Source organism: Canis aureus, chromosome 3 (assembly GCF_053574225.1).
Source record: "Canis aureus isolate CA01 chromosome 3, VMU_Caureus_v.1.0, whole genome shotgun sequence".
NCBI classification, from domain to species: Eukaryota; Metazoa; Chordata; class Mammalia; order Carnivora; family Canidae; genus Canis; species Canis aureus.
In genome coordinates, this window is record NC_135613.1 from 53,437,903 (window position 1) to 53,451,570 (window position 13,668).

Sequence of the window (13,668 nt, forward strand, 5' to 3'; positions counted from 1 at the left end):
ATGAAGTTACATCCAGGGGAAAAACTTTTTCCAAAGGTTGTATCAATTCTACACCAGACCTGAATTTAAGCAAGAGGAGAGAATCCAGGAAGGGAGATAAAGAATATATATATTTCCCTTTTTGCTTGTCTTCCAGAGGCAAGGAGAAAACCGGTGTCACTGCTTTCTGTTATTTATTTATTTATTTATTTATTTATTTATTTATTTAGGTTTATTTGTTTTTAGGCAATATGGCAGCATCAGAGAGATAGTTGCAACAAATGGAAGAGCCCAGGTGGAATGGTGGAGAGTATATGTACATATACATATGAACATTTAAGTTCCTTTTCTTTGCTACTATAAATATGCTGCGATGAATAGCCTCATACATTTGTTATTTTGCACAAATAGGAACACTTCTAATCTTCCATTTTAGAATCTAGGTGCCACCGAAGAAAGCGGCATCGAATATGTTGGCAAATTGAACACCAATAAAAAATACATTTATATATACATATAAAAAGAAAGCGGCATCGATTCAGGTTCAGTTAGTCATTCTTGGTCACCAGCTGTGCTCTGTGTTTTGTGCTACACACATAAATTTTTGAAAACTAATATTCATACTGATTTTGATCTGAATCTATGTTACTGGGCCACCAATTTCCAAATGGTAAAAAAAAAAAAAAAAAAAAAAAAAAAAAAAACTTTAAATATCTCATTTGAGGTGCTCCTGATACTTTTTCTTTACTTTACAGATGAGTTTGCAAGTAGGATAGAGGTCTTGCATTTAGATATTTTGTTTACAAATGCAATGCTTTTCCTTTTGTTTGAATCAGTACTTTGAATGTTTTGCTAACATTCAATTAAGGAAAGAAATTTAAATCACAAAGAAGAAAATTAAAACTGTCTTAAACTAACCACCATGACACTTTGTTATATTTTCTTTTGTTTCTCTCCCCTTGTAAATTACTATGTGTATGTTTACATTCAGACACACACACACACACACACACACACACACACACACAATATAACAATGAATTACCTTTTGCATTTGTCATTTTGCACAAGTGAGAATCAGCTGTCAGCTCTAAAATTGGAGAAAAATACGATGATTTGATCCTATTTGTGCAAAATAACCAATGTATGAGGTTAGTCATTGCAGCATCTTTATAATAGCAAATAAAAAGAACTTAAATGTTCATATGTATATGTAGATATACACACATAGATAAATACATACAGTTTCCACAGATGTAAGTGTCCCAAATATACTACTTTTAATCTGTTTCCTTTATACTTAATGGACAATCTACCTTGAATATATTTTCACATTTTGAAATATTCCTTGAAATATTTTTTTTAGATTTTCTTTTTAATTCATGAGAGTCACAGAGAGAGGCAGAGACACAGGCAGAGGGAGAAGCAGGCTCCACGCAGGGAGCCCAATGCGGGACTCGATCCCAGGACCCTGGGATCACGACCTGAGCCAAAGGCAGACGCTCAACTGCTGAGCCACCCAGGCATCCCTCCTTGAAATATTTTATATGGTTTCACAATAGTCCTTTCTTTAGAATAGTCTATAGTATATAGCTAGAACTTAAGCATAATATGTTTATTTCATAGATGTAGTTAAACATTCCCCTATTATTGTATATTTAGAATGTTTTAAAGTTCAGTAATGTTACACCAAACAACCTTGAACACCAATCCCTGCCATGTCTTATTTCCTTTGGCAACTAATGAAAAGCAGTTTTTCTAGGTCAACACACTGTAAACTGCCCAGCCAAGTGATGAAATGGATTGACAGACTGACAGATTTCCTCCTACTGAGCCATTCGTCTCTTCCTGGGAATTCTCTTATTTGATTTTGGTGTCATAGTCTTTCATTAAAACACTGGATTCTATTTGTATATATTTTACTTATAAATTTTTGAAGATTTATTTATTTATTTGAGAGAGAGAGAGACAGAGAGTACGTGCCAGTGAGGGAAGGGAGAAAGAGAATCTCAAGCAGACCCCACCCCCACCGTGGTAAGCATGCAGCTGGAGGGGCGGGGCTCACTCTCACAACCCTGAGATCATGACCTCAGCCAAAACCAAGATTCCAATGCTTAATCAAATGTGCCACCCAGGCGCCCCTTGCATATGTCTTATTTAGTTCATACATACTCATAAAGTTTGTCTTTTTCTTGTGCATCAAGTTAGTGCATCCAGATAATGGTTTTGTTAAGCCAGCTGTATAACATTCCATTTTTCTGTGTGCCCTGAAACTATTAATATAGCACTTGAGATACCTGTTCTTTGGAAGTTTGGAGGAATGCAATAATAAATATGTCTGGTGTCTTTGGGGGTAACTTTTCTGTTAGTACCATAGTAGGATGATGATTTATTGTTTCATTGACCGCACAACAAAAAAATTGGGAGATGGATGTTGTATCCATTTTTTAATAAAGATTTTATTTATTTATTCATGAGAGATAGAGAGAGACAGAGAGAGAGACAGAAACATAGGCAGAGGGAGAAGCAGGCTTCATGCAGGGAGTCTGATGTGGGACTCCATTCCGGGACTCCAGGATCACATCCTGGGCCAAAGGCAGGTGCTAAACTGCTGAGCCACCCAGGCAACCCTGTTGTATCCATCTTATATCCAATTTAGAGTTAGGGAATTTAGAGTTAGGGAAACTGAATTTTGCAGAAGTCAAATAATTGGCTTAACAGGTGAAGCCGGGGTGCACACCCAGGCGAGATGGCTCAAAAGCCCACATCCTTAACCATTATGCACACTGCTTCTCACACTCGGCAACATTTTCTTTGCATATTTACCCATTCAGTTTTCCAACTCTAAATTCAACTTGTAATTTCTGTTCTTCTTAAATATATCCATCGGATATTTGAAACTTTATTAGTTTAAAACTATAACATCCCCCCCCCAAAAAAATCCTGTGTACATGAAATTCCAACTCTTTTCTTACTCTTAATTTTCTATGTTACTGTTTTCTAGATCAGTGATTTATTCATATTATTATTCTTTTCCCAAGAATAATACCCCTTATACATATACATATCAATTCTTTTTTTCTTTCTTTCTTTCTTTCTTTCTTTCTTTCTTTCTTTCTTTCTTTCTTCTTTCTTTCTTTCTTTCTCTTTCTTTCTTTTTCTTTTGTCTTCAAATCTTTATGCTTTTGGCCTTGTTCATTTCTACCCTCCTAATTTTCTTTGGTTTGGTTGGTTTTTGTTTTCTCATTTCTGGGCTCGAATCTTTGGTCCATTTACTTTTCCTCTCTTCTGTTAATATGGTCTTTAGCTCTGATTTGTCTTTGGCATTTTCTTGTGAGTGTCGATACACAATGTTCTTATTGTTGCAATGTCCTAAATGATCTGTAATTGCAGCCTTCATTTTCCCTCTGACCCAAGAGTTCTTTAGTAGAGTGTTGTTACATTTTGAAGTGTTTCGGTTTGTTGGTTTGAGCTTTGGCCCTTAATTTTCTTTTATTTTTTCTCTCTCTTTTTTTTAAGATTTTATTTATTCATGAGTGACACAGAGAGAGGCAGAGGGAGAAGCAGGTTCCTGTGGGGAGCCCGATGCAGGACTTGATTCCAGGACCCCAGGATCATGATTTGAGGCATATACTCAACCATTGAACCACCTAGGTGCCCCTGGCCCCTGTCTTATTGTATTGTGGTCAGAGAACAGGGCCTGTACACTTTCTGCTTTGGGGAATTTATTGATATTTCCTCTGTAGGATACCATAGGATCGATTTTTGTAAATGTTTCGTGCGTACTTAGAGAAGAGGTATATTTTTTTTTTGGAGGGTACAAAATGGGCATATATCTATTCAATCAGACACATGAAATACATCATTCAGTTCTTCTCTATACCAATTCACTCGTTGCCTACTTATTCTGTCAAAGAAGGAGGTATGTGTATGTGTTAGGGTCTCCCACTATTTTGTGTTCCTGTCATTTTCTCTTGGTATTTGTCATGGGATTGGTTTTATGTGCTCCCAAGCCACATTATTCAGCACAAAGAGGCTCATGTTGCTTACATCTTCTTTGTGGCTGTCCTCTTTATCAATGTGAAATAATCCTTTCTATCCTATGTAATGCCTTTTTTTTTCACCTTTAAGTCCTCATGATCCGATGTTTATATTGCCAACCCAGCTCTTTTGTTTGCATTTGCCTGATAAACTTTGCCTATCCTTTTATATCTAACCTTTCTGTGTCATGTTGTTTTATACTTGTCTCTTGACAGAGCACATAGTTTTTTAAAGAAAATCTGCCATACTTGCTTTGACACTTTGCAGACTGCTTTGAGAGCTAGAAACAAGTCCTCTTGCTTAGAAAGCTGTCCTCCTTTCTTCTTCATTTTTTTAAGATTTATTCATTTGAGAGAGAGAGAGAGAGAGAGCAAGTAAGAGTGAGTGGTGAGGAGGGGCAGAGGGAGAGAGAGAGAGAAAATCCTCAAGCAGACTCTCCACTGAGCGCAGACCCCAACTCAGGGCTTGATCCCAGGACCCCGAGATCATGACCTGAGCTGAAACCAAGAGTCAGACGCTTAACCAACTGAGCCATCCAGGTGCCCCTCCTTCTATTGTGGCTCCCTACCTTCTGGCTATAGTTGTATGTTAATAGAGGCCAAATTCTAGGTCATGGTTGATTTGACCAGGTGTGACTGTCATGCTCAGCCTAGGCCAATTAGAGCTCTTTTTCCAGAAATTAGGAATTATAAGGGAGGTTTGGTCTCTGCATGGCTGGACCCATGGCATGTAAACTATGTAGCTACGGGCAGTCTCATAGACTTGGAAGAGAGAAGGTCAGCCTTTAGAGACTGTGGCACATTATATTTTACAAAAACAGCCACGGTTCTAGTCCCAGAACATTCCCAGTCCCCCATTAGAGGGAGTATCCTCTTCATCGCCTTGAAACTGGAAGGCCTCCATGATTACGTTAGTGAGCACAATGCAATAGAATACTGTATGACTTCCAAGCTAGGTTGCCAAAGGTCATATGGCTCTCACCTGTCTCTCTCTCTCTCTCTCTTTTTTTTCACCTGTCTCTCTTGAGGCACACTCAACCTTGGATCTCAGCCACCATGCTGTAAACAAGTCCAGGCCACATGCAATGGCTATAGGTAAGGGCTGGCAGCTCCAGCTGAGATAAATGTTGCCTTCATTGTATCATTTTCTATGATGAAAAATTTTTTTAATTTTGAAATTATAGATTCACATGCAACTAAAAGAAAGAATACAGATATCTTGTATACCCTTTAGCCAACTTCCTCAGTGGTCACATTTTACAAAACCATAGGCTGTATCAAAACCAGAATATTGACACTGATGCAGTCAGGGCACAGAACATTGCCATCACTAGAAGGAGGGCTTCTTATGGCTCTTCTATAGACATACTCTCTTCTTTCCTGTACCCACCCCCTCAATAACCCCTGGTCACCATTAACCTGTCCATCATTTCTATACTTTTATAATTTCAAGAATATTATATATATGGGATCTTACAGTATGTAGCCTTCGAGATAGGATTCTTTTCATCAAGCATAATTCCCAGAGATCCACCAGGTCATTTCATGTATCAATAGCTCAGTATTTTTTATTGCTGAGTAGTAAATATCCTATGATCTCAGTAACACAGCTTAACTATTCTTCTTTTGAAGGACATCTGGGTTGTTCTCAGTTTTGTTATATTCCAAAGAGAGTTACTAGAAACATTCATGTGCAGATTTTTGTGTCAACGTGTCTTAATTTTCTAGGATAAATGCCTAGGAACACAACCACTGGATTATGTGGTAGTTATATGTTTAATCTTTTAGAGAATGTGCTAAACTGTCTTCCAGATTGGCTGTACCATTTTAAATTCCCACCAGTAATGAATGAGTGATCCAGTTTATCCACATCTTTGTGAGCATTTGGTGTTGCCACAATTTTTTATTTTAGTCATTTTTAGTTAGCTTTGATAGCTGTATAGTGATATCTCATTGTGGCTATAATTTGCATTTCCCTAATGGCTAATGATGTTAAACATCTTTTCATGTGGTTATTTTTCATCTGTACATCTTCTTCAGTGAAATGTCTCTTGATTACTTTTGCCCATTTCTAATCAGATTGTTTACATTTTTCCTATTAAATGTGGAGACTTCTTTTTATATCCTAGATAATCATTACTGGTAGGATATGTGGCTTGTAAATATCGCCTCCCAGCCCATAGCTAAGACAAACTATGTCATCCTTTTTAACAATCTTTTGCAGAACAAAAGTTTTAATTTTGATGAAATCTAATTTATCAGGTTTTTTTTTCTTTTAGAGATTGTGCTTTCAGTGTCAAGTCTAAATCTCTTTTCCAAGCCCTAGGTCCTGAAGATTTTTTATTTTCTTCTGTTTTTTTTCCCTCTAGATGTTTTATGTTTTACATTTAAGTCTGTGATCCACTTTGAGTTATTATTATTTATTTATTTACTTACTTATTTTAAGAAAGAGAGAGTTGGCAGGGAGGGGCAAAGGGAGAGGGGGTGAGAGAATCCTAGCCGACTCCGTGTCCACACAGAGCCTGACACAGGGCTTGATCTCATGACCTTGACATCACGACCTGAGCTGAAATCAAGAGTCTGATGCTTAACCAACTGAGCCACCCAGGTGCTCCATTTTGAGTTAATTTTTTATTATTTTTTTTATTTTTTAATTTTTATTTATTTATGATAGTCACAGAGAGAGAGAGAGAGAGAGGCAGAGACACAGGCAGAGGGAGAAGCAGGCTCCATGCACCGGGAGCCTGATGTGGGATTCGATCCCGGGTCTCCAGGATCGCGCCCTGGGCCAAAGGCAGGCGCCAAACCGCTGCGCCACCCAGGGATCCCCTTGAGTTAATTTTTTATACAAAGTGTGAGATTTAGGTTTAAGTCGAGGACTTTTTTTTCCCCTCTTCTTTTCTTTCTTTCTTTCTTTTTTTTTTTCTTCTTTTCTTTCTAATGGCCAATTACTTTGGCGTCATTTCTTGAAAAGGCTCTCTCCTCCATTTAGTTGCTTTTGGATATGTGTCAAAAAAAAAAAAAAAACCCAGTTGGATATATTTGTTTGAGTCCATGTCTAGGTTTTCTATTCTGTTTCATTGATCTACATGTCCTTTCTCTGCCAATACTAAACTATCTCTTTGTTTTCATTTTCAGGAACAGTCTTTTGTTTTTATTGAAGCATAGTTGACACATAATGGTACATTAGTTTCAGGTGTACAACATAGTGATTTGACAACTCTATATGTTATGCTGTGCTCACTGCAAGCATAGCTCCCATCTGTCACCATACAACACTATCACAATGCCATTGACTATATTCTCTATGAATACAAATAGTCTAGATCAATGTAGCTGTATATTTCTTGAAATTGAGTAGACTGATCCCTTCCAGCTTAGTTCTCCTTTTAACAGTTATTTTATCTATTCTAGCTCCTTTATGTTTCCATATAAATTTTAGAATAATATGTTTCCATATAAATTTTAGAATAATACTGGCTATACCTACAAAGACTCTTGTGAGGACATTGATAAGAATTTTGTTAAATATGTATATTATTTTGGGAGAATTGATAGGCTCACTCTGCTGATCTTTCCATCCATGAGCATGGTATGTCTATTTATATGGTGTCACTTAAATTCCTTTGACAATTTTACTATATTTTAAAAGTTATTTTCTTAGCTATTGCTCTAGGGGTTACAATATGCTCCTTCACTTATTACAATCTTCAGGACTAATTTACTCCCAAAAGCATATGGGAACTTTGCCCCAATATTGCTCCAATGAATCACCCTCCCTTATACTGTCATTGTCATATATATTATCTCTCTATATCTATCTATCATCTATCTATCTATCTATCTATCTATCTATCTATCTATCTATCTATCATCTATCTATCCAATACTCTGAAAATTGACCAAAAAGTATACAACAATCTGAGAAGCACTTGTATTTAAGAACTGCCGAACTTCAGGTAGGATAGTGAGAGTTTCTGACATTACTCCATATATATGTGTATATGTTATACCCAATGATTAGTATTCAAGTTATTGATATACAAAATTCTATATCTTTTCAAAAAGTTAAGAGAAGAAATGAGAAAAATATGTATGGAGTTTATCACATTAATAATGCATTTATCATTCCTGGTGTTTTTCATTTCTTCCAGTGAATTTGAATTACTGTCTAGTATATACTTTTTTTTCAGGCTGTTAAGTTTCTTCAGCATTTATTTATTTATTTATTTTCTTCAGCATTTCTTGTCAGTCAGATGTGCTATCAGAGAATTTTCTTCATCTTTGCTTACCTGAGAATGTCTTCATTGCACCTTCATTTTTGAAGGTTAATTTTGCTATTATAGACTTCTTGGCTGACAGGTGTTTTCAGCACTTTGAATGGGACTTCCCAACTACCTCTGGCCTCCATTACTTTAGATGAGAGTCAGCCATTAATTGTATTGGTTCTCTTTTGTAGGGAGGGCTGGGGTGTCACCCAACACCCCAAATCCAGTGAGTCCCTTTTGACCTGACAGTAGCACAGGTGCCAATACTCACAGCCGTCTCCATCTTGGTGAAATCTGTGCAGTCTGATCTGGGGGGAGGCCAGGAGAATCCCAATACTGTCATAAACTCTTCACTCCTACCGTAAGTTCATCAGTTTTTCAAGCACAAATGCTTTTCAGATGTTGTAAGCTTTTTGATTGTCCAGAGTACTGAAATGGCTTTTTTTTTAAAGATTTTATTTATTTATTCATGAGAGACACAGAGAGAGGCAGAGACACAGGCAGAGGGAGAAGCAGGCTCCTTGCAGGGAGCCAGATGCAGGACTTGATCCCAGAACCCCGGGATCACTCCCTGAGCCGAAGGCAGATGCTCAACCCCTGAGCCACCCAGATGCCCCTGAAATGGCTGCTTTTATCAGTTCTGTCCAGCTTCATAGTTACTTTATGGGGACAGGATTTGTTAATGGTCTCAACGGGCCACGGCCAGCTTCCCCTAGATGCTTGACATACTCTCCCCAACTCCCTGTTTCTCAGCCAGGCTGATGTAGTCTCTCAAGTAGCCTAAGACCTCAGTGCTCAAAGAGATGCCAGGATGGAGATCAGGAGGAAAGGGGAGTCTGACTGGGTCCTCAGTCTCTTGGGAGCATGAAGATGCTTTAGAGTCTTTCAGTATTAGTAAAATCCCAAACACATTTTAGACTAAACATTTTGTATCCAGGGAAAGTGAGACCTGTGTCCAGATTTCATACACACTCACACACTTTAATAATTAGAATATTGGCTGGAAAAACTCATTTTTTGGTATAGAAGACACATCCTAGGAGCACTTAATAGGTTCCAAAGTTCCTTTACCTTGGGATCAAGGGAATTACTTGTTATTAGCTGAGACATTATCGGAAATAGAGAAAGATTCCACAGGGGGCTTTTTGCTAGCTTTGCCTTGAGTGCAAGCTCAATGGCTCTCCACCTCCACTGGGTGGGGACTGGGCAATGGTGATTCCATGTGAAGACCATCTTGTGTTCGCATCAGAGCTGGCACCCACTGAGTACCTCCATGACAGTGTTCCCAAAACTGGCTCCCGAAAATCTTGTGGATTCCTTGGAGGCACCTCAAGGGCTCCTGTTTAAAAATAGAGTCTAAGGGTACCTGAGTGGCTCAGTTGGTTAAGCAACTGTCTTCAACTCAGGTCATTATCTTGGGGTCCTGGGATCAAGCCCTGCATCAGGTTCCCGACTCAGTGGGGAGTCTGCTTCTCCCTCTCCCTCTGCCCCCTGCTTATGCTCCCTCTCGCTCTCAAATAAATAAAAATCTTAAAAAAAAAAAAAAGAATAGAGCCTAGTGGGTGGTGTTTTAGCACTGCCTACCCATCACTACTCCCCTACCCTCGACCCTTGCCTCATCCAGAGCAGCATGGTTTCCATCTGTCTTCTATATTGGTCTTCTACCTACAATTTCACTTGAACAGTTGCAGTCTTTAAAAGTATAAAAATCAATGGATCAAATTTGGCTACTTCATTTTACAGGTGACACAAGAGGCCCAGAGAAGTGAAGTGATCTGCCCAGTGTCATGAAATTGGTGGCAGAGAAAGGACTAGGTCATAGGCTTTATTTTTTTCACGACATATCATTATCAGAAAGCTTTCACATTATTTAAAAACTCTTGTGTTCTCCAGCAGAGGTTCCAAGGAGCTGTGATTTTCTGGTTGCTCTGCCCCTCTTTGCTGGCTGCACTTGGCTGTCAGTGTGTATCAGGCTTTCCTGAAATACATCCTCTGAATTCTGGGGGTGGGGAGAGAATGGAGAATGGTTCTGGATCAAAGCAGCTTTGGATCTTACAGACTGCATCTTTCCTTTTGGATATTCACCAGGCATGACAAAGGGAGATGAAAAGTCTAGTCATAAATCATCCATCTTATTAATTACTTGACATGGAGAATTTTTTTTCACCTAACACAGTTAGGGTACAGACAGGAAACAGATACACATCCAGTTGGGTATTTAGGGGGACTTTAATAAAGGACTATTTGCAAAGATATGAGCAGAACATAGGGAACCCATAAGGAATAGTGTGGTACCTTGGATGAGGAAAAGTGAGGGGCTTTATTCAAAGTGGGTCTGAGTAGTGAAATAGGGAAGTGGCTCTGGAACCCAAAGTGGGAGGGAAGTTGTGTGGACAGGGCTCCCTGAGCTTTGGTTGAGAGCTACAGTCAAGGGCCCATGAATGTACCAAGAGGTAGTGTAGGAAACAGGTACCCCATTGTCATTCTCTTCCATTCTTTTATCTTTCCAGTACTCCCCATTTACTAAAGCCAACTGACATCCATGGAGCAAGATAGCCCCACAAAGCAATCCATAAAGGCTAGTACCCAGAAGACTGACTAGGGTATGGAGTTGATATGGAGGGTCAAATAGAAAAACTTTCCAGCATAGACTTATTAACTCACTCTGACAAATGCTTTAAGTTCATTCTGAAGATGGTCTTTCAGGGGCACTTGGGTGGCTCAGTCTGTTAAGGATCTCCCTTCAGCTCAGGTCATGATCCCAGGGTCCTGGGATCAAGTCTCGCATCAGGCTCCCTGCTCAGCAAAGAGTCTGCTTCTCCCTCTCCCTCTATCTGCTGCTCCCCCTGCTTGTGTGCTGGCTCTTTCTCTCTCTCAAATAAATAAATAAATAAAATATTCTTTATTTTAAAAGATGGTCTTTGGAGGTTTGGGCAGATGGTGTTCTAGGTAATGGATGGAGTTTTGGGGTGTGTGGGTAGCTAGGTATTGATGCAGAAGGAAGACAGAACTCATGATGTACAAAGAATAGGAAGGCTAATGATCCCGAGATTTTGCCTGGAGCTCCTCTCCACGGCAAGGTGCACACGGTCTGCTAGATTTGGCATCCCTGTCTCTCCCTGGACTTATCAACGGATTGCATCTCCACTCCCTCAATCACCTGTCTCCCCCTCCCCCTCTCCCTTCAGGGAGTCCTGGGCCTTGGCACAGTGCCCAGTCAGGTCCATCAGCCTCCTGATGGATTGAGCTGGATAACATAACAATTAATTAGCGCTCAGGACTCATCGATCGATGCCCTGACAAGACTATAAAGTGACAAAACAATCTCCATCTGGGTGCCAAGGCTGCTGGAAGGGAGCAGAGAAGTAGGGCGGGGCCCTCCACTCCCCACCTGCTGTGGGCATGTGGACCACGGGCAGTTAACTGGCCTCTTAGAGTCAGATCGTCCCCCCTCACCTCTGCAGCCATGAAGGTGCTGTTGCTGACAGTGGGTGTCCTCACACTGGGGACTGGTTTAACAGCAAGGGGACTTGGCCAGTTTCCTCTGCGGAATCAATAAATCGAGGGCATGTATGTGTGCACACACACTCATGTGCCTGTGTGTTCGCTCGTGTGTGTGTGTGTGTGTGTGTGTGTGTCTGGAAGGGGAGTCAGGGGAAGAGAAGGATGATAAGGTGTTGGACCTCCTTGGGGACAATTCAGTGGCAGATGTAGCAAAAGGAACTTCTGTCGCAGTGAGTCACAGAAAGGTTTGTAGAGGACTGATAATACCCAAAGTCATAAGCGATGGCTCCATCCATGGGGATCTTGAAATAAAACAGAGGTAACACGCACATTGGTTCTAGATTCTCAGGTCTTGGGTCCCATCGCCACATGCTGGAATTGCTAGGATAACCTCCTGATTTCCTTCCAGGTTCCAGTCTCTGGTCCTGGGGGTCCACTTTGTACACTCCAGCCAGATGAATCATTCTTAAATGCTAATGTCACCCTTGCCATTAGCATGCAAATATCACAAACTACCAATAGGTTAAAACTTAGATGCCTCTGGAGCATGTTTTTTAAAAGAATGTCCTAAAGATTCACCCAAGGAATTCATTAAAAACTTCTGGGCCCTTCTCCCCACCCCATGAATTATGATTTAGTTGATCTAAGACCAGTTCCAGGAATTAGCATTTCAAAAGCATCCCGGTGATACTTCTGCAGCTGGAATTGGGGATCCTTCCCCCTGAGGAATGCTGTCCCATGTCACTGCATTTTCAAAGGCGTGTGTGGTCTAGGACCGCTTACGTGCTGTCCCCAGCACCCATCACCACTTCAGTGCTCTGCTCAGAAACATCTTCCACCGGGACTGGTCTCCCTCTCCTTACCTCCCTTCAAACCCTTCCAATCCTTGAAGATAAAATGCTAGTGTCATCTTCCCAAAGTCATCCTCAGGCCCTTCCATGAGTGAGATCCTTGCCCTTCTGATAACTGATAAATTTATTACCATCACCATTTGCTCCATCACATGTAATTTTGCCTTTTCCCTTCTCTTTCATTCACTTTTTCAAAGATGACTGAACACTTCTGTGTGGGAGGCGCTTCTCCCCAACTATGAATACATTGGAAATTTCTGGAGGTGGGGATCAATCACACGTCTTTCGTGTTTACCTTCACCAAATTCTCTCTGGGCTGGGCTCCTTGGAGGCACTTGTGCAGGTTTTCTTTTTTCTTTTCTTTTTTTTTTTTTTTTTCTGGATGATGAATGGATGAGTAAATGAATCAAGTCTTGAGGCAGAAGAAAATGGGCAAGAGGCCATGGTGATGATACTTGATTGCCTGTCCTACTTTCTATGTTCTTGTTTTTCACCCTCTCCTTCATGCTCAGAGTGGCAGATTTTCTGGGCCTATGGCCAGGTTTGAGGGTTGTAATATTTTAGATGTGTCTCAGTGTTAAGTGTGTGTGGAGTAAGACACCCCTGCTTCCCTACCTCAAATCCAGCCCATGCTTTCACTTCTTGAGGATTAGTTGCCCTTCTAATGCAACATCATTCTTTTAATCATGGTGGTATGAAGAGGTTAAAGTAGGAGGGCAGGCCTGTGATTCATGGTGTCAGAAGGTGGTACTACTCCCAGGCTTCCTGGCCAGTTGCCAATGACATTGTGAGGTCATAGATTCTTGTGCTCCTCTCCATTTACACTCCTCCTCCATGTCTCCATCTTCCGTTGCTTCAGAAGCTTTGGCACAGGGTCCCCTGGGTCCTACACCTGGGAGTCTGGCTTTGTGTGAACACCTCCCCACTTCGAGCAGGGATTTTAATTTTCAAGTCAGCCTGAGTTGTCATGCCCACACAGGAAAACAACATGTCTTCTCCCAGCTTCACTTAAAAGGACAAACCTTA

At 40.3% G+C, this 13,668-nt stretch overlaps 1 protein-coding gene and 1 long non-coding RNA gene across 3 annotated transcripts in view; both read right to left on the minus strand.

Moving 5' to 3' along the window:
* Positions 1 to 13,668, minus strand: part of SHISA6 (shisa family member 6) — a 277,698-nt gene that overhangs the window by 8,087 nt on the left and 255,943 nt on the right. The window lies entirely within an intron of this gene.
* Positions 10,100 to 13,412, minus strand: LOC144310918 (uncharacterized). The gene is made up of 2 exons (XR_013376582.1): positions 11,744 to 13,412; positions 10,100 to 10,286 (listed from the first exon to the last, which is right to left on the minus strand). It is a non-coding gene; the product is annotated as an uncharacterized LOC144310918 (long non-coding RNA).